Raw genomic sequence first — 16724 nt, 5'->3', positions numbered from 1 at the left:
CACACTGTGGAGTAGTTGGATGCATGTGATGGAGCATTGTCCTGCATGAAAATCATGTTTTTCTTGAATGATACCAACTTCTTCCTGTACCACTGCTTGAAGAAGTTGTCTTCCAGAAACTGGCAGTAGGTCTGGGAGTTGAGCTTCACTCCATCCTCAACTCGAAAAGGTCCCACAATTTCATCTTTGATGATACCAGCCCATACCAGTACCCTACCTCCACCTTGCTGGCGTCTGAGTCGGAGTGGAGCTCTCTGCCCTTTATTGATCCAGCCTCTAGCCCATCCATCTGGCCCATCAAGAGTCACGCTCATTTCATCAGTCCATAAAACCTTTGAAAAATCAGTCTTAAGATATTTCTTGACCCATTCTTGACATTTTATCTTATGTTTCTTGTTCAAAGGTGGTCATTTTTCAGCCTTCCTTACCTAGGCCATGTCCCTGAGTATCGCACACCGCGTGCTTTTTGATGCTCCAGTAATGTTGCAGCTCTGAAATATGGCAAAACTGGTGGCGAATGGCATCTTGGCAGCTTCATGCTTGATTTTCCTCAATTCATAGGCAGTTATTTTGCGCCTTTTTTGGCCAACACGCTTCTTGCGACCCTGTTGACTATTTGCCATGAAACGCTTGATTGTTCAGTGATCACGCTTCAAAAGTTTGGAAATTTCAAGACTGCTGCATTCCTCTGCAAGACATCTCACAATTTTGTACTTTTCAGAGCCCGTCAAATCTCTCTTCTGACCCATTTTGCCAAAGGAAAGGAAGTTGCCTAATAATTAAGCACACCTTATATAGAGTGTTGATGTCATTAGTCAACACCCCTCCTCATTACAGAGATGCACATCACCAGATTTACTTAATTGGTAGTTGGCTCTCAAGCCTATGCAGCTTGGAGTAGGACAACATGTATAAAAGTATCAAAGTGATTAAAATAAGTATTTGCCTAATAATTCTGCTCGCGGTGTAGACAGAGCAAAGGGGAACCACCGAAGCGGAGAGCAAGCAGAGCAGAACTAAACCGCAGATGCGGCGAACAAGGCAGAGCAGAAAGGAACCGCCGGAGCGGTAAAAAGCTGAGCAAAGCAAAACCCGCAGATGCGGTAGACAAGCTTGAGCAGAGCAAAACCCGCAGGCGCGGTAGACAAGCTGAGCAGAGCAAAACCGCAGACGCGGTAGACAAGCTGAGCAGAGCAAAACCGCAGGTGCGGAGAACAAGCAGAGCGGAGCAAAACCGCAAGCGCGGAGAACAAGCAGAGCAGAGAAAAACCGCAGGCGCGGAGAACAAGCAGAGCGGAGCAAAACTGCAATCGCGGTGAACAAGCAGAGCGAAGCAAAACCACTGGTGTGGAGAACAAGCAGAGCGGAGCAAAAACCGCAAGCGCGGTGAACAGACAAAGCGGAGCAGAACCGCAAGCGCGGTGAACAGACCGAGCGGAGCAGAACCGCAAATGCAGTGGACAAAATAGAGCAGAACGGGACTGACAGTGCAAGCAGAAACCGGGCTCTGTTCACATGGAACAGATAAGAAAATACAGAAAAATGGCTAGAACACAGAAGGGAGATACGGAGGAAGGGAAAAGAGACAAACAGAACCAGATACACACAAGGTACTTACAATGAAGTAGCGAGTGGACACAAAACTAACAAACAGAAGTACAGAGACCATGAATTGGAGCTAGGTGCAGGTTCAGACAATGCAGGAAAGGGAGGGTACCGACATAGAAACAAAACAGGTAACAGGCTAAGGTACAGTTCAGACAGGAACTGCTACTGCAAGAAATACAGGAACGAGTCTGGGTATACGGCCCCCAGAATGGTGGACTGACAGGCTAGGGTACAGTTCAGACAGGAACTGCTACTGCAAAAGATACATGAACCAGTCTGGGAATACAGTCCCCAGAGTGGCAGAAACAGACTAGAAGACAGAGGTAACAGGACAGGACCTGGCAATACAGAATGCAAAGACAAACTGAGTGAAGATGTTGCTCAGGCACCTCCTACTGGGTGGAGGGGGTTTAAATTTCCAGGGACTCACAGCAATAGGCCGGAGACGCATTAGGGGTGCGCCCACAGCAGCTATAAGAAGCAGGAAGTAACCGGGCCGCCGCCCTAAGCAGTCAGACTTGAGCATGAACACAGTAAGAACAGGGCACAGCTTACAAACTGGACTGAAGGCTAAGATTGCGATCTTGCATAGTGGGAGATGGTGCACTATGCAAGTACGCCGCCAGGTATGTTACACAAGAGGAGTGAAATATGCGAGGACTTTGACTTTAAGGTTGGACTTCAGAAAGGCAGATTTTAATGAGCTGAGAAAGAAGGAAGGAAAAGATCCAATGGCTGGATGTTCTAAAGGACAGAAATGTCCAAGAAGGATGGGAGATTTTGCTAAATGAAATTCTCACTGCACAATCAGTAACAATCCCAAAAAGAAGGAAGAATTGGAAGTGTTTAAAGAGACTAGGATGGATAAACACTGAACTTAAACACTTGTTTAAAAGGAAAAAAGAAATCTATGTAACATACCTGGCGGCGTCCTTGCATGGTGGTCCATCTCCCACTGTGCAAGAGAGCGCACTTGATCTCCTGTCCAGAGTGTCTCTCTGGCTTCCCTCCATGCTGTCTGTTTGTGTCTGTCTCTGCTGCTTAAGGGCGGCGCCCGATCACTTCCTGCTTTTTGTACCTGCTGTGGGTCACACCCCTTGTGCGTCCTCAGCCTATTGCTGTCTGACACTTGGTATATAGCTCAGCAGCTCCCTTCTATCCCTGCCTGAGCATAAGTGTTTCCTTCAGTGTGTGCTTGCACTCTGAAGGTGCCAGGTCCCGTTCTTTGTTTCCTTGTCTGCCTTTCCTGGAGGCTGTATTTCCAGGCCTGTCTGAACTGACTCCTGTATGTCTCCTGCTTTGCGGTATTAGTTCCCGTGTCTGAACTGAGTCCTGTATGTCTCCTGCTTTTCGGTATTAGTTCCCGTGTCTGAACTGAGTCCTTTCTGTGTTCTCTTGTCTGTCCTGTCTGAACACGCTCCTAGCCTGTTCCTCCCGCCTTCTAGGGGCCGATTACCTAGACCCGCTCCTGTATCTTGTCTGTCCTGTCTGAACACGCTCCTTGCCTGTTCGTCCTGCCTCTCTGGGGGCCGTATTCCTAGACCCGCTCCTGTTTCCCGCTGCAGTGTCGGTCTCCTCCGTACACTCAGTTCCAGTCTGAACTCTCTCCTATCCTTTACCTGTTTTTCCTCTATGTCCGTTCCCTTCCTTTTTCTGCAGAGTCTGAACTCGTACCTAACTCCTGCTTGTTGTCTCTGTTCTCCCGTTTGTGAGTTTGTGGTCCACTCGCTACTTCACTGCAAGTACCCTGTGGGTGTCTGGCTCTGCCTTTCCCTTCCTGTCTGTTCCGTGTGAACAGAGCCCTGTCCCCCCTACTCAGCCTAGCCTGCTCTGACTCCTCTGGCCGCTGCTCCGGCAGTCCTGTCCTGCCCTGCTTCTGCCCGCTGCTCCGGCAGTCCTGTCCTGCCCTGCTTCTGCCCGCTGCTCCGGCAGTCCTGTCCTGCCCTGCTTCTGCCCGCTGCTCCGGCAGTCCTGTCCTGCCCTGCTTGTGCTCGCTGCTCCTGCAGCCCCGTCCTGCTCTGTTCTTGCCCACCGCTTCGGGCGTTCCCTCTCTGCTGTGGTTGTCTACCGCATCTGCGGTTCTGTGACCCGGTCTGTACTGGGTCTTAACCTTTCTGTGCTCCAGCCCGTCCTTTCGGCCAGTACCTCCCTGCCTGCTTACTCGCCTGTATCCACCCATCTGCATACCTGCCGTGTTTGCTTATATCCACCAGTCTGTGCCAGCCTAACCTGCCTGTTCCTGAGTCCCAGTGTGTACTGGGTCCTATCCTGCCTGTGTTCCTACCTGCTAGTGCCTCCCTGTCTGCACTCTAGCTGTGCTTGCCTGTACCCCTCTACCTGTATTGTTCCTGAGTCCCAGTGTGTACTGGGTCCTATCCCGCCTGTGTTCCTACCTGCTAGTGCCTCCCTGTCTGCACTCTAGCTGCGCTTGCCTTTACCCGCCTGCCTGCATACCAGTCGTGCCTGCCTATACCCTCCAGTCTGTGCGCCAGCCTAACCAGCCTGATCCAGTAATCCCTGTGTGGGTCAACCCCCGTGTCCGGAGTTTGACCTGGAGTAGCACCTGGTCCCTCTGCCCGGTTTCTCCCTGGTGCACTGGCGTCGTATGCCGTCGTGCCATCTTGGTCGGATCGGCCAGATACTTAGTCACGCCCCTCCAGGCACTCTCCGGTTCATGGTCCAGTGGAATCACTACAATCACACGCACACGCCGCTCAGCCCGGGCGTGTGCATAACAGCATGCTCAGGCCATGGTTCCCGTTGAGCCCCACGGCCTTCGCCCTCTGAGAAGTTTTCCAGCGAATATATGCATTAAAATAAATAAATAATTTTTTTTTTCCCTTAGCTGAGTTCCAGGCGAATTACGCACCGTCCAGATGGATCTATCAGCTCTCGTTCCTGCGGATCCGCCACGTTACTATGGGGATCCAAGACAGTGTCGTGCATTTGTGGAGCAATGCATGCTACACTTTAAGGCCTACCCTCTTTATTTTCCTTCCGATTGGGCTAAAGTGGCCTTTATGATGTCTTACCTGGCGGGTGATGCCTTGGAATGGATCAACCCCCTATATGAAACACAGGATCCGATCCTCCGGGACCTAATGGCCTTCCTGGTGGCCTTTCTAATGGTCTTCGATGATCCTAACCCGGAGGCTCCTGCTGAAGCTTCACCTCCCAATATCCCGGAGCAGCCCCGATGGGTAATGTGTGTGGGTAGCGCAATAGTCCTCCAGCCCAATGAGACTACTGCCCACCCAGAATCCTCACAGGGTGACTACGCTTTCCGGAATACTTCTCTCAACCTCAAGAGGCAGTCCAGACGTGCTAGACGTAGAGGCAAGCCGTCACGCCAGGGTCTGTCCTCCCTGAGACCTCCTGACCCCAACCTAGAAGTCCCTACTGAAGCTTCATCTCCCTGTATCCCGGAGAAACCCCAATGGGTAATGTGCGTGGGTAGTGCACCAGTTCTCCTGCCCGAAGAGACTTCTGCCCATCCAGACTCCACACAGGAGAACTTCCTGCACCCGGCATCAGATGCTTCTCTCTCTTTAACCGGTGTGCATGTCCAAGGATGCTCCAAAGCTGTGGTTACCTCTGAGTCTGTGCACCTCTACTACCTGGCGGAGGATCCCCTGTTGCCTCCTGAATCCTCCGGGATACCACTCGATGACAAATGGAGAGAGACTTCTCTACACCCGGTACTCAATACTTTGTCCGCTTCGTCCTGTGAGCCTGACAATGGGTACCCCAAAGTGGTAGTTACCTCCGAGTCTCTACACCCCTCCGACCAGGCGGAGGATCTCCAGTTGTCTCCTGAACCCTTCGGGGTGCTACCTGGTAACGAAAGGACAGAGACTCTCCTATACTCTGTACCTGATACCTCGCTCGCTTCGTCCAGTGAGTCCAACCTAGTGTACTCCGAAGCAGAGGTTACTCCCGAGTCTCTACACCCCTCCGACCAGGCGGAGGACCTCCAGTTGTGTTCAGAACCCTTCGGGGTGCCACCTGGTGGTGAATGGACAGAGACTTTCCTATACTCGGTACCCGATACCTCGCCTGCTTCCTCCAGTGAGTCCGACCTAGTGTACTCTGAAGCAGTTGTTTTCTCTGAGCCTCTGCACTCTTCTGACCCGGCGGAGGACCTCCAGTTGTTTCCTGAATCCTCCGGGGTACCACCAGATAACAAAGAGACAGTGACTTTTCCTCATTATGTACCTGATAACCCGTCTATTTTTTCCTGTGAGCTTGACAAGATGTACCTCGAAGCAGAGATTACCCTCAAGTCTCTGTCCCCCTCCAACCCAGTGAACGACTGGTCCTCGAATTCCCTGCGGAAGATTCTGGCAGGCCTGAAGAAGAGGGGGCGTAAGGGGGGAGGTACTGTAACATACCTGGCGGCGTCCTTGCATGGTGGTCCATCTCCCACTGTGCAAGAGAGCGCACTTGATCTCCTGTCCAGAGTGTCTCTCTGGCTTCCCTCCATGCTGTCTGTTTGTGTCTGTCTCTGCTGCTTAAGGGCGGTGCCCGATCACTTCCTGCTTTTTGTACCTGCTGTGGGTCACACCCCTTGTGCGTCCTCAGCCTATTGCTGTCTGACACTTGGTATATAGCTCAGCAGCTCCCTTCTATCCCTGCCTGAGCATAAGTGTTTCCTTCAGTGTGTGCTTGCACTCTGAAGGTGCCAGGTCCCGTTCTTTGTTTCCTTGTCTGCCTTTCCTGGAGGCTGTATTTCCAGGCCTGTCTGAACTGACTCCTGTATGTCTCCTGCTTTGCGGTATTAGTTCCCGTGTCTGAACTGAGTCCTGTATGTCTCCTGCTTTTCGGTATTAGTTCCCGTGTCTGAACTGAGTCCTTTCTGTGTTCTCTTGTCTGTCCTGTCTGAACACGCTCCTAGCCTGTTCCTCCCGCCTTCTAGGGGCCGATTACCTAGACCCGCTCCTGTATCTTGTCTGTCCTGTCTGAACACGCTCCTTGCCTGTTCGTCCTGCCTCTCTGGGGGCCGTATTCCTAGACCCGCTCCTGTTTCCCGCTGCAGTGTCGGTCTCCTCCGTACACTCAGTTCCAGTCTGAACTCTCTCCTATCCTTTACCTGTTTTTCCTCTATGTCCGTTCCCTTCCTTTTTCTGCAGAGTCTGAACTCGTACCTAACTCCTGCTTGTTGTCTCTGTTCTCCCGTTTGTGAGTTTGTGGTCCACTCGCTACTTCACTGCAAGTACCCTGTGGGTGTCTGGCTCTGCCTTTCCCTTCCTGTCTGTTCCGTGTGAACAGAGCCCTGTCCCCCCTACTCAGCCTAGCCTGCTCTGACTCCTCTGGCCGCTGCTCCGGCAGTCCTGTCCTGCCCTGCTTCTGCCCGCTGCTCCGGCAGTCCTGTCCTGCCCTGCTTCTGCCCGCTGCTCCGGCAGTCCTGTCCTGCCCTGCTTCTGCCCGCTGCTCCGGCAGTCCTGTCCTGCCCTGCTTCTGCCCGCTGCTCCGGCAGTCCTGTCCTGCCCTGCTTCTGCCCGCTGCTCCGGCAGTCCTGTCCTGCCCTGCTTCTGCCCGCTGCTCCGGCAGTCCTGTCCTGCCCTGCTTCTGCCCGCTGCTCCGGCAGTCCTGTCCTGCCCTGCTTCTGCCCGCTGCTCCGGCAGTCCTGTCCTGCCCTGCTTCTGCCCGCTGCTCCGGCAGTCCTGTCCTGCCCTGCTTCTGCCCGCTGCTCCGGCAGTCCTGTCCTGCCCTGCTTGTGCTCGCTGCTCCTGCAGCCCCGTCCTGCTCTGTTCTTGCCCACCGCTTCGGGCGTTCCCTCTCTGCTGTGGTTGTCTACCGCATCTGCGGTTCTGTGACCCGGTCTGTACTGGGTCTTAACCTTTCTGTGCTCCAGCCCGTCCTTTCGGCCAGTACCTCCCTGCCTGCTTACTCGCCTGTATCCACCCATCTGCATACCTGCCGTGTTTGCTTATATCCACCAGTCTGTGCCAGCCTAACCTGCCTGTTCCTGAGTCCCAGTGTGTACTGGGTCCTATCCTGCCTGTGTTCCTACCTGCTAGTGCCTCCCTGTCTGCACTCTAGCTGTGCTTGCCTGTACCCCTCTACCTGTATTGTTCCTGAGTCCCAGTGTGTACTGGGTCCTATCCCGCCTGTGTTCCTACCTGCTAGTGCCTCCCTGTCTGCACTCTAGCTGCGCTTGCCTTTACCCGCCTGCCTGCATACCAGTCGTGCCTGCCTATACCCTCCAGTCTGTGCGCCAGCCTAACCAGCCTGATCCAGTAATCCCTGTGTGGGTCAACCCCCGTGTCCGGAGTTTGACCTGGAGTAGCACCTGGTCCCTCTGCCCGGTTTCTCCCTGGTGCACTGGCGTCGTATGCCGTCGTGCCATCTTGGTCGGATCGGCCAGATACTTAGTCACGCCCCTCCAGGCACTCTCCGGTTCATGGTCCAGTGGAATCACTACAATCACACGCACACGCCGCTCAGCCCGGGCGTGTGCATAACAATCTATATCAAATGGAAAGAGGGAGGCATATCTGAAGAAGAATATAATGCTGTCTGCAGGGAATGCAGGCCAAGTGTTAGAAGAGCTAAAGCCAGTAATGAAGTGAGGTTTGCAAGGGACACCAAAAGCAATTAAAAAATAATTTTGGGGTTATGTCAAACGCAAAAGAAAAGTCAAAGATGCTACAAGATTTTTACAGGATGAAAAGGGTAAAGTGGTCAAAAATTATGTTGAGAAGGCCGAACATTTAAATTCCTATTTTGCATCTGTGTTCTCTAAGAAAGCAAATGTAACATCAACTGATCTTTACTGTGCTATCACAGGAATAAAAGAATCCACACTATCTATAAACAGAGAGATGGTGAGGGAGCACTTAGCTAATTTACATGATTTTAAATCTCCTGGTCCAGATGAAATACATTTTAGGGTACTGAAAGAGATAGCAGAGGAAATTGCAAAACCACTACCCAGAATCTTTGAAAATTCCTGGAGAACAGGAGAAGCCCCAAAAGATTGGAGAACGGCAAATGTTGTCCCTATCTTCAAAAAAGGAAAGAATATGGAGCCAGGAAATTACAGGCCAGTGAGCCTTACTTCTATATCAAGAAAGATCTTTGAACAAATCATTAAACCGAATGTATGTACGTACTTGGATAAGAATATAGTAATTAACTAGAGTCAGCATGGGTTTGTAGCAAACAGACTAATCTAATGTCCTTCTATGATGGAATCACTGACTGGGTGGATCAAGGAAATGCGGTAGATATAGTATATTTCAACTTCAGTAAAGCATTTGATAAAGTATCTCATACTATCCTTATTGAAAAAATGGCTAAGTATGGGATTGACAAGGCTATGGTTAGGTGAATTCATAACTAGCTCTGTGATTGTACTCAAAGAGTGGTAATAAATGGTTGCACATCCAATTGGAAGAGTGTTTCAAGTTGGGTACCACAAGGCTATATCCTGGCCTCGGTGGTGGTCAACATTTTTATAAATGATACAGATAAGGGAACTGAAGGTAAACTAAACAAAGTTGCAGACGATGCAAAGCTAGGAGGTATAGCTAACACTAGAGAAGACAGAGAAAGGATTCAGAAGGATCTAAATAAGCTTGAACAATGGGCAGCGACTAATAGAATGGTATTTAACAGGGAGAAATGCAAGTCTACATCTGGGAAAGAAAAACAAAAATTACATCTACAGAATGGTAGGAATAGAACTAAGCAAAAGAACGTGTGAAAAAAACTTTGGTATACTAATAGATCACAGACTGCACATGAGTCTGATGCAGCAGCAAAAAAGGCAAACACAGTTCTGCGATGTATTAAGAGAAGCATACAGTCCAGATCACATGACTCCTCTTTGGTCAGACTTCATCTAGAATACTGTGTCCAGTTCTGGGCACCACATATAGAAAAAAAACATCGAAAAACTGGAGGAAGTTCAGAGAAAAGCTACCAGGATGGTGACCGGACTGCAAACTATGTCCTACGAGGAACGGTTAAAGGATCTGGGAATTTTTAGCTTGCAAAAAAGAAGACTGAGAGGAGACTTAATAGTTGTCTACAAATATCTGAAGGGCTGTCACAGTGTAGAGGGATCAGCCTTATTCTCATTTGCACATGGAAACACAAGAAGCAATGGAATGAAACTGAAAGGGAGAAGATACAGATTAGATATTCTAAAAAACTTTTTGGCAGTGACGGTCATGAATGAGTGGAACATGTTGCCAAGAGAGGTTCACCTTCAATGGACGTCTTCAAACAGAGGCTGGACAGACATCTGTCTGAGATGGTTTAGTGAATCCTGCATTGAGCAGGGGGTTGGACACGATAACCCTGGAGGTCCCTTCCAACTCTAACATTCTATGATTCTATTCTACTATGCAAAACATAGGTCATCAATATTATGTGCCCAAACAACCTCCTTAACACATATGCTTTATGAACAAAAGTATTGGAACACACGCCTTAATCACTAAATTCAGGTTTCTCATACAAGTCACAATTGCCACAGATTCATAAAATCCAGCCCCATGCAGTTTGCCTGTACTAATATTTGTGAAAGAGTGGGTGTTTTCTAATAAGTTTACTGAATTTGAGTGTGGCTCTGCAATAGAATGCCACCATTTTAACAAGAGAGTTAGTGAGATTTCTTCCCTCCTAAACATTCCACTGTGAATGTTATTATTAAAAAGTGGACGAGTTTAGGAATCACAGAAGCTCAGCCATGAAGTGGAGAACACTTAAAGGGAACCTGTCACCAGTTTTGTCATGTATGAATCAACACCACCACCTTCCTCAGCTCCTGTGCTGCATTACAGAAAGTTGCATAATATGTCCTGACTCTCCTGTATATCCCAAAAAAACCCTTTTGAAGTGCTCCAGCAAGGTATGAAAATTCAGACGGTCCGGTCTGATGGGCGTCATTGCAGCGGTGGCTGTCCCTCCTCTCCCTTGCTAAACGCTCTCCTCCCACTGTGATTGTTGTGGATTACACGTCCTGCATCATCAACATAGCCGAACAAGATCTCTCGCCTGTGCAGGGACATCGCCGGCTTGTGCAAGTACACTTTGCATTTCCTTACTGTGGGCAGAGGCTAAAACCTAACTGTGCATGTAGCAGCGCATGGTTTTCCAGCTCCTGCTTACTGGAACCATTTCACCCATATTGTTTTGTTCTCTGCAGCTGGAATTAAACTCCATTCCGGTGGCAGGGATCAAAACAATATGGGCGAAATGGTTCCAGCAACCACAGAGTTCCAAACTTCCTCTGACATGAATATCAGCACAAAAACTGAGTCCTGGAAGTTCCATGGCTTCCTTTTTCCAGGACTGGATAGCTGCATGTAATCCTTACATCACCAAGCACAATGCACAATGCCAAGCGTCAGAGGAAGTGTAAAGCATTTGAAACACTTGGAACTGGAGTGGGGAAACATGTTCTGTCAGATATAGAATCATCAGACTGCCAGATATAGAATCGTGATTCCAGTCTGAGTTTGCTGAATGCATTGCCTGATTGCAATGTAAAGTTTTGTAGAGGAAGGATAATATGATGTTTTTTTCAGGCTTCTTAGTTCAAGTGAAGCAAAATTTTAATGCTTCGGCATATTAGACATTTAGTACTATTGTATGTTTCCAACTTTGTGGAAACTGGGAGAGATCCTTTTCTGTTCTGGCATGACTGAGCCCAATGTGCACAAAGTCAGGTCCATAAAGGCATGTTTGGGTGAACCCTGACCTCAACTCCATCGTACACCTTTGTGATGAATTAATTCGGACATTGCGAGCCAGGCCCTCTCGTCAAACATTGTCTGATTTAACAAAAGCTCTTCTGAATAAATAAGCAACATTCTCACATACATTCTCAAAATTCTTGTACAAAGTCTTCCCAAAAGCGTGAAATCTGTTTTAGCTGCATAGGAGGGACAAACTCCATATTAATGGCTATGGATGTAGAATGGGATGTCAGAAAAGCTCCTGCAGGTGTAATATTTAGTTGTGCTAATACTTTTGTCCATACAGTGCAGGTCCTGGACAACCCCTTTAAGCTATGCTGCGACTTTCAGCACTTATTGATGACAGCTCCAGTTTAGTGCCTTTTTTTTATGGATGTCATTACAAATATGGTGAGTGTAAGACTCACACATACTGAGGGTGAAATACGTATGGACAGCCTCAGAATAGATGAACATGTTGCGGTTTTAAAACCCTCTAAATTGGTAAATTTATATTGCAGATTTTTTTCGCAGAGTGTTCATGACTTTTTTTCAAATCTTATGCACAATACTGGCACTGTAACTCATTTATGCCACATTAGAACATAAGAACACCGCACAAAAATTTGCACATGTGAATTCAGGATAAAAAAACTATTATGATGAACCTTATACATGCATCATGACAGCATGCTCATATTTGCCTGGACTGTCCTATTTTTTAAGAGAAATCCCAGCATATATATTTATCCTGAGTGCTATCCTGCTATCTCTCTTCCACAAAAAACTTTTTTTTTCATTTTAATAAGCCATTACCTAATAAGTAAAAATGTCACCAGTTTCACCTTCTGCCTGTTACAGTGTGAACAGTGTCTTCTATCTGGTACTGCAAACTGGAGCTCCAGTATCTGTCTTTATTCATGTAGCCGCTACTATTCCGGTGGTCAGTTAAATTCTTAGCAAAACAGTGAATTCACTGCTTCAGGCTGTTTTTGTGGCATCCATCACTAGTAATCTGCTGAAAACTTAGTGTAGAGGTCATGCAAGAAGTAATTTCTGTTCTAGCGTTAAAAGAGTAAAACAATAGCTGTGAAAAGTTTTTTCAGTCATGATAGAATCCTGGTAGTTCACTTTTAAGTCTATGGTGTGAGCCAAAAATAAATTGGAAAGCTTAGCTTAACAATCATTTTGTTTGCACAGACAAAGTCAAGGTTTTATTGTTCAGTACAGGTCATCATAAAACCTGCCTCAAGATGGTGCTGTCTTACACGTGTATTGTATCAGTTAGAACACCACTCCAGCGGTTTTTTTTCTAGCACTGCAGTGGTGCTACTAAACTAAGGGCCGGGCCCCCTGACTTATACTTTCTCACTGCTGTCTTCACTTTTTTTCAGCGCCACTCCGATCCTGCGGTGCCATCTTGTGCCCACAGCTTCTGACTGCCCAGAAGTCTGAAGCTACGTCACAAGCTCTCAATGCAAGTATATATGAGCCGGAATGAGGCTCTCATAGACTTGCATTGAAAAGTGTCCTCCGGATCGCTCCAGCAAACATTGGAGATATCCAGCAGGTCACAAACAGCAGGAGTACGACAGCGATAGAAGGTGAAGACTGTGGAGGGCAAGTATCAGACTAAGTGGAGGGACCTTAGATTAGAAGCACCACTCTAACGCTGCAATAAAAAAACCTCTGGAGTGGTGCTTTAAGAGCAACAGATGCCTCTGATTTGGAAAAAATATTTGTAGTGGTTATCTTTTGTTAATAAAATTGCATTAAGATTCAGGCTACAATCTTGAATTCCTGCATTAATTTTCAAACTCTCTGATATACAATTTGCAGCTTGATACAAGCTTGATATAGATTTTTCTCTAATAACCCCCCACGACAGCACACAGGAGGATGTAACCCCACCCTAATAGGGACAGGAAATACGAAGAGGTTTAAATAGCCCCTCCCACATCCTCCCTCCAGTGTTATTTCCTGTCCCTATCAGGGACGAAGAGGTCATCCCCGGTGTGCTGGGCCGGCGACAGGCAATGGGGGAAAGCTACTAGTCGGGCAGCAGACAAACGAGCGGTCTATACCTCTCCTACTCAGGGCGCTGCTCCGGTCTCCTCCGGATTCGGGACCCCCTCCTGCAGTCCGCGCTCTCGGGCAAGGTCTGCAGGATCTTCTGACCGGAGGCCTCTCTGAGCTCTCCGGTCCATCTCCTCCCCCTCTCCCCTTCTGGATGCGCGGGCAATGCCGACTCCCGGATGTGGAGCGCATGCCGCGGCACCGGAAGTGACGTCGGACGCCGGGCGGTGGATGATGACGTCACTTCCGGCAGTTTGCGTTCCACTGTGAACCGTATCAAAAAGCTATGGGGTAAGAAGAGCGGAATGCCGCCGGTGATCACAAATCTTCACTTGGACACCGGGGGAGGAGCCCTCTAAACAGAGGGAGGCGCTGGTCCGGTCGCCCATAAAAGGAGCCCTGGACAGGAAGACATCTACAGGTAGGACAAAACCATGTCTATTGAAGCTTCTCGCTCTGCATCTGTACAGCCCAGCTCCGGTCCGGTCCCAGTAAGTATGGCACTGGTAGTCCATCTCCCAGATGCAGGAAATAGTGATTATAGCTCCCCTCCCCGTCTCCCCTCTTGTAGGGGGACAAGGAACCTGCATCTGGAGAAAAAGTTAAACCGTCACGCAGATGTCCCATCTGTACAAAAAAGCTATCGTCCTCCCATAGAAAGCCCCTATGCAAGGACTGTACGGAGAAGATTATCAGGCAGGAACAACCTTCCTTAATGGAGGAGATAAAGGGGATTGTACGTCAGGAGATCAAATCCTCCTTAGCCTCGGTCACTCTCCCTACGCCCTCACCTAGTCAGGGTTCTACATCTACTCCCTCAGCAGCCAAAAAGAGGAAGATTAGCCTGCCAGAGGGAGGGGACGAACACTCTCAAGAGGAGATATATATCTCGGAAGACCTTCCAGAGGAAGGTGAACTAAGTCCAACCCCTGATAACTCCCAATGAGAGAGATATTATTTTCCATCGGATAGTTTGGAGGAACTCCTCATGGCAGTAAGGAGAACTATGGAGGTCGATAAAGAAAAAGTGCCCCAAACCGTACAGGATCAGATGTTTGGGGGGCTACGTTCCAGGAAAAAATTGGTGTTCCCTATACACCAGAGTATTAGGGACTTAGTCTTAGAAGAGTGGGAATCTCTAGAAAAGATATTAAATACCCCTACAGAGTTAAGGGATAGATTTCCTGTAGACAATGAGATGGCAAAATGCTGGTCTGAAGTCCCAAGAGTGGATATCCAAATTGCATGAGTAGCAAAGAAAACCCCACTGCCCTTTGAAGATTCCTCTCAATTAAAAGAACCCTTGGAACGCAAAATGGAGGGACTACTCAGAAAATTCTGGGAGACCTCGGCAACACTATTAAGCACCAACGCAGTCTCTACAGGCGTAGCTCGATCAATGGCTCGTTGGCTAGATCAACTGGAGGAATACCCAGTTTCAGGCACCCCCAGAGAAGACATCTTGGCATCCCTACCGCTTCTACAGAAGGCTACAGGGTTTTTAGCAGATGCCTCTGCAGAATCCGTGAGAGTGGCGGCAAGAGCATCTGGGCTATTAAACTCTGTAAGAAGGGCTTTAAGGGGAAATACATGTTCGGGCCAGCCCTAGATGATTTTCTAGAGAAGGCCTCAGACAAGAAGAAGGCCCTCCCGGAACCTAGGAATGTGAGGAAGAGGCCTTTTCGTCCCTTCCAAGAGCAGACCCCTCAATATAGGGGTAAAGGCAAAACAGGACGATGGAGCTACCCAAAAAGTAGAGGAGGCAAAAATCTTTTTCTCTCCCAAAACCAATGTCAGAACAGACCATGACGTCAGGACAGTCGGGGGCCGCATCTCGAATTTTCTCCCTCAGTGGAAAGAAATCTGCTCAGACCCATGGGTCCTGAGGGTTGTCGAGTTCGGAGTAAAAATAAATTTCTCCTCCTATCCTCCAGAGAGGATAAGGTTAACTAACACCGCTCTCCTCTCAGAGTCGTCAGGCCACCCTGATATCCGGTCTTTCAGATCCAATTGTCCTCAGGGGTTATATCCCTGGTTCCTACGAGAGAGATAGGCACAGGACATTATTACAGACTCTTCCTAATAAAAAAAACAAATGGCTCACACCGAGTTATAATCAATCTAAGGCCACTGAATCAGAATATCCACTACCAATGATTCAAGATGGAATCCATCAGGTCGACAGTCCCCCTGATAGGACAGGACCACGTCATGGCCACAATCGACCTCCAGGATGCATATTACCACATCCCCATACATCCACTTCACAGGAGGTTCCTAAGATTCGCAGTGGCTCAGGGGGATCAAATAGTCCACTATCAATTCAATGTTCTCCCATTTGGAATTTCATCAGCGAATATTTACAAAAGTCATGGCAGAAGTCATGGCTTATATCAGGGGTCAGAACATTTCAATAGTACCATACCTCAACGACCTGTTATTAATCGGGCCCTCAGTACCAGTACTCCAAGAACATCTACAGTTGACCACTCAGATCCTATCGTCTCTGGGCTGGTTAGTGAACCACAAAAAATCTGAGATGGTTCCCTCCATGACAAAAACATTTCTAGGAGTACTATTTGATTCCCACAGCTAGATGTTATTGACGCGCCCCTGGGCCTGTGTCGCGCTGCGTTGCGCGCGCGGGAGCTTACCCGGAGCCGGATCTGTTGAGGGTTGTAGTCTCGTGGCGGTGACCCGGTCCGTGCCCAGGGAGTCAAACTGAGCGGCGATGTATCAGCGGTAGATGTTGGACGACTACGCCACCCGTTGAGTACAGCTAAGGAGCTGCTGCTGCAGGGCAGACCGCTGAGGCCGGTGGTAGGATTGTGCAGCGTGATAGTATAACCCCCAACGGGAGGGGTATGGCCTCAGGGCAGCCGACGTGGATGATGGGGGTAGCAGGAACCACTCGGAGACGGTACGGTGTAGTTCAGGGTCTTTACTGGTGACAAAGATAGACCCTCCCGGAGTACTGGCTAGCGATTGGGGCCTGGTCAGTCCTTGAGCAGATGGGATCTCCCCTGGCCAGGCGGAGTTGTAGGCCTCCCAAACTAACTGTACTCTTCTGGCTACCTTGCTAGAGGCGGGTATAAGTAGCCCACGTCCCTCAGTGTACCGTGTGGTGCTCACCCGTATGGCCGGTGACTCGGGGCCTTCGGGTTTCTTGGCCAGAGGACCTGGAATCCCCTGCCTGACGGATTCTGCTGCTGGGTAGGAGTTAGTCCCCACAGCCTCGGACTCCGGGTCCGGTAAGAAATCTTCTCAGTCAGGGCGAGCTCTGCGGCTGCCAGCCCCTGACTCCTTGTAACACTGCTCCCACAGAGCTCCTGATGTTCTGTTCCTATATTT

The sequence above is a fragment of the Phyllobates terribilis genome, unplaced genomic scaffold (genome assembly GCF_046119375.1).
Source record: "Phyllobates terribilis strain yellow unplaced genomic scaffold, ASM4611937v1 Scaffold_2__4_contigs__length_985480577, whole genome shotgun sequence".
NCBI classification, from domain to species: Eukaryota; Metazoa; Chordata; class Amphibia; order Anura; family Dendrobatidae; genus Phyllobates; species Phyllobates terribilis.
Note: the sequence above shows the minus strand (reverse complement) of the source record.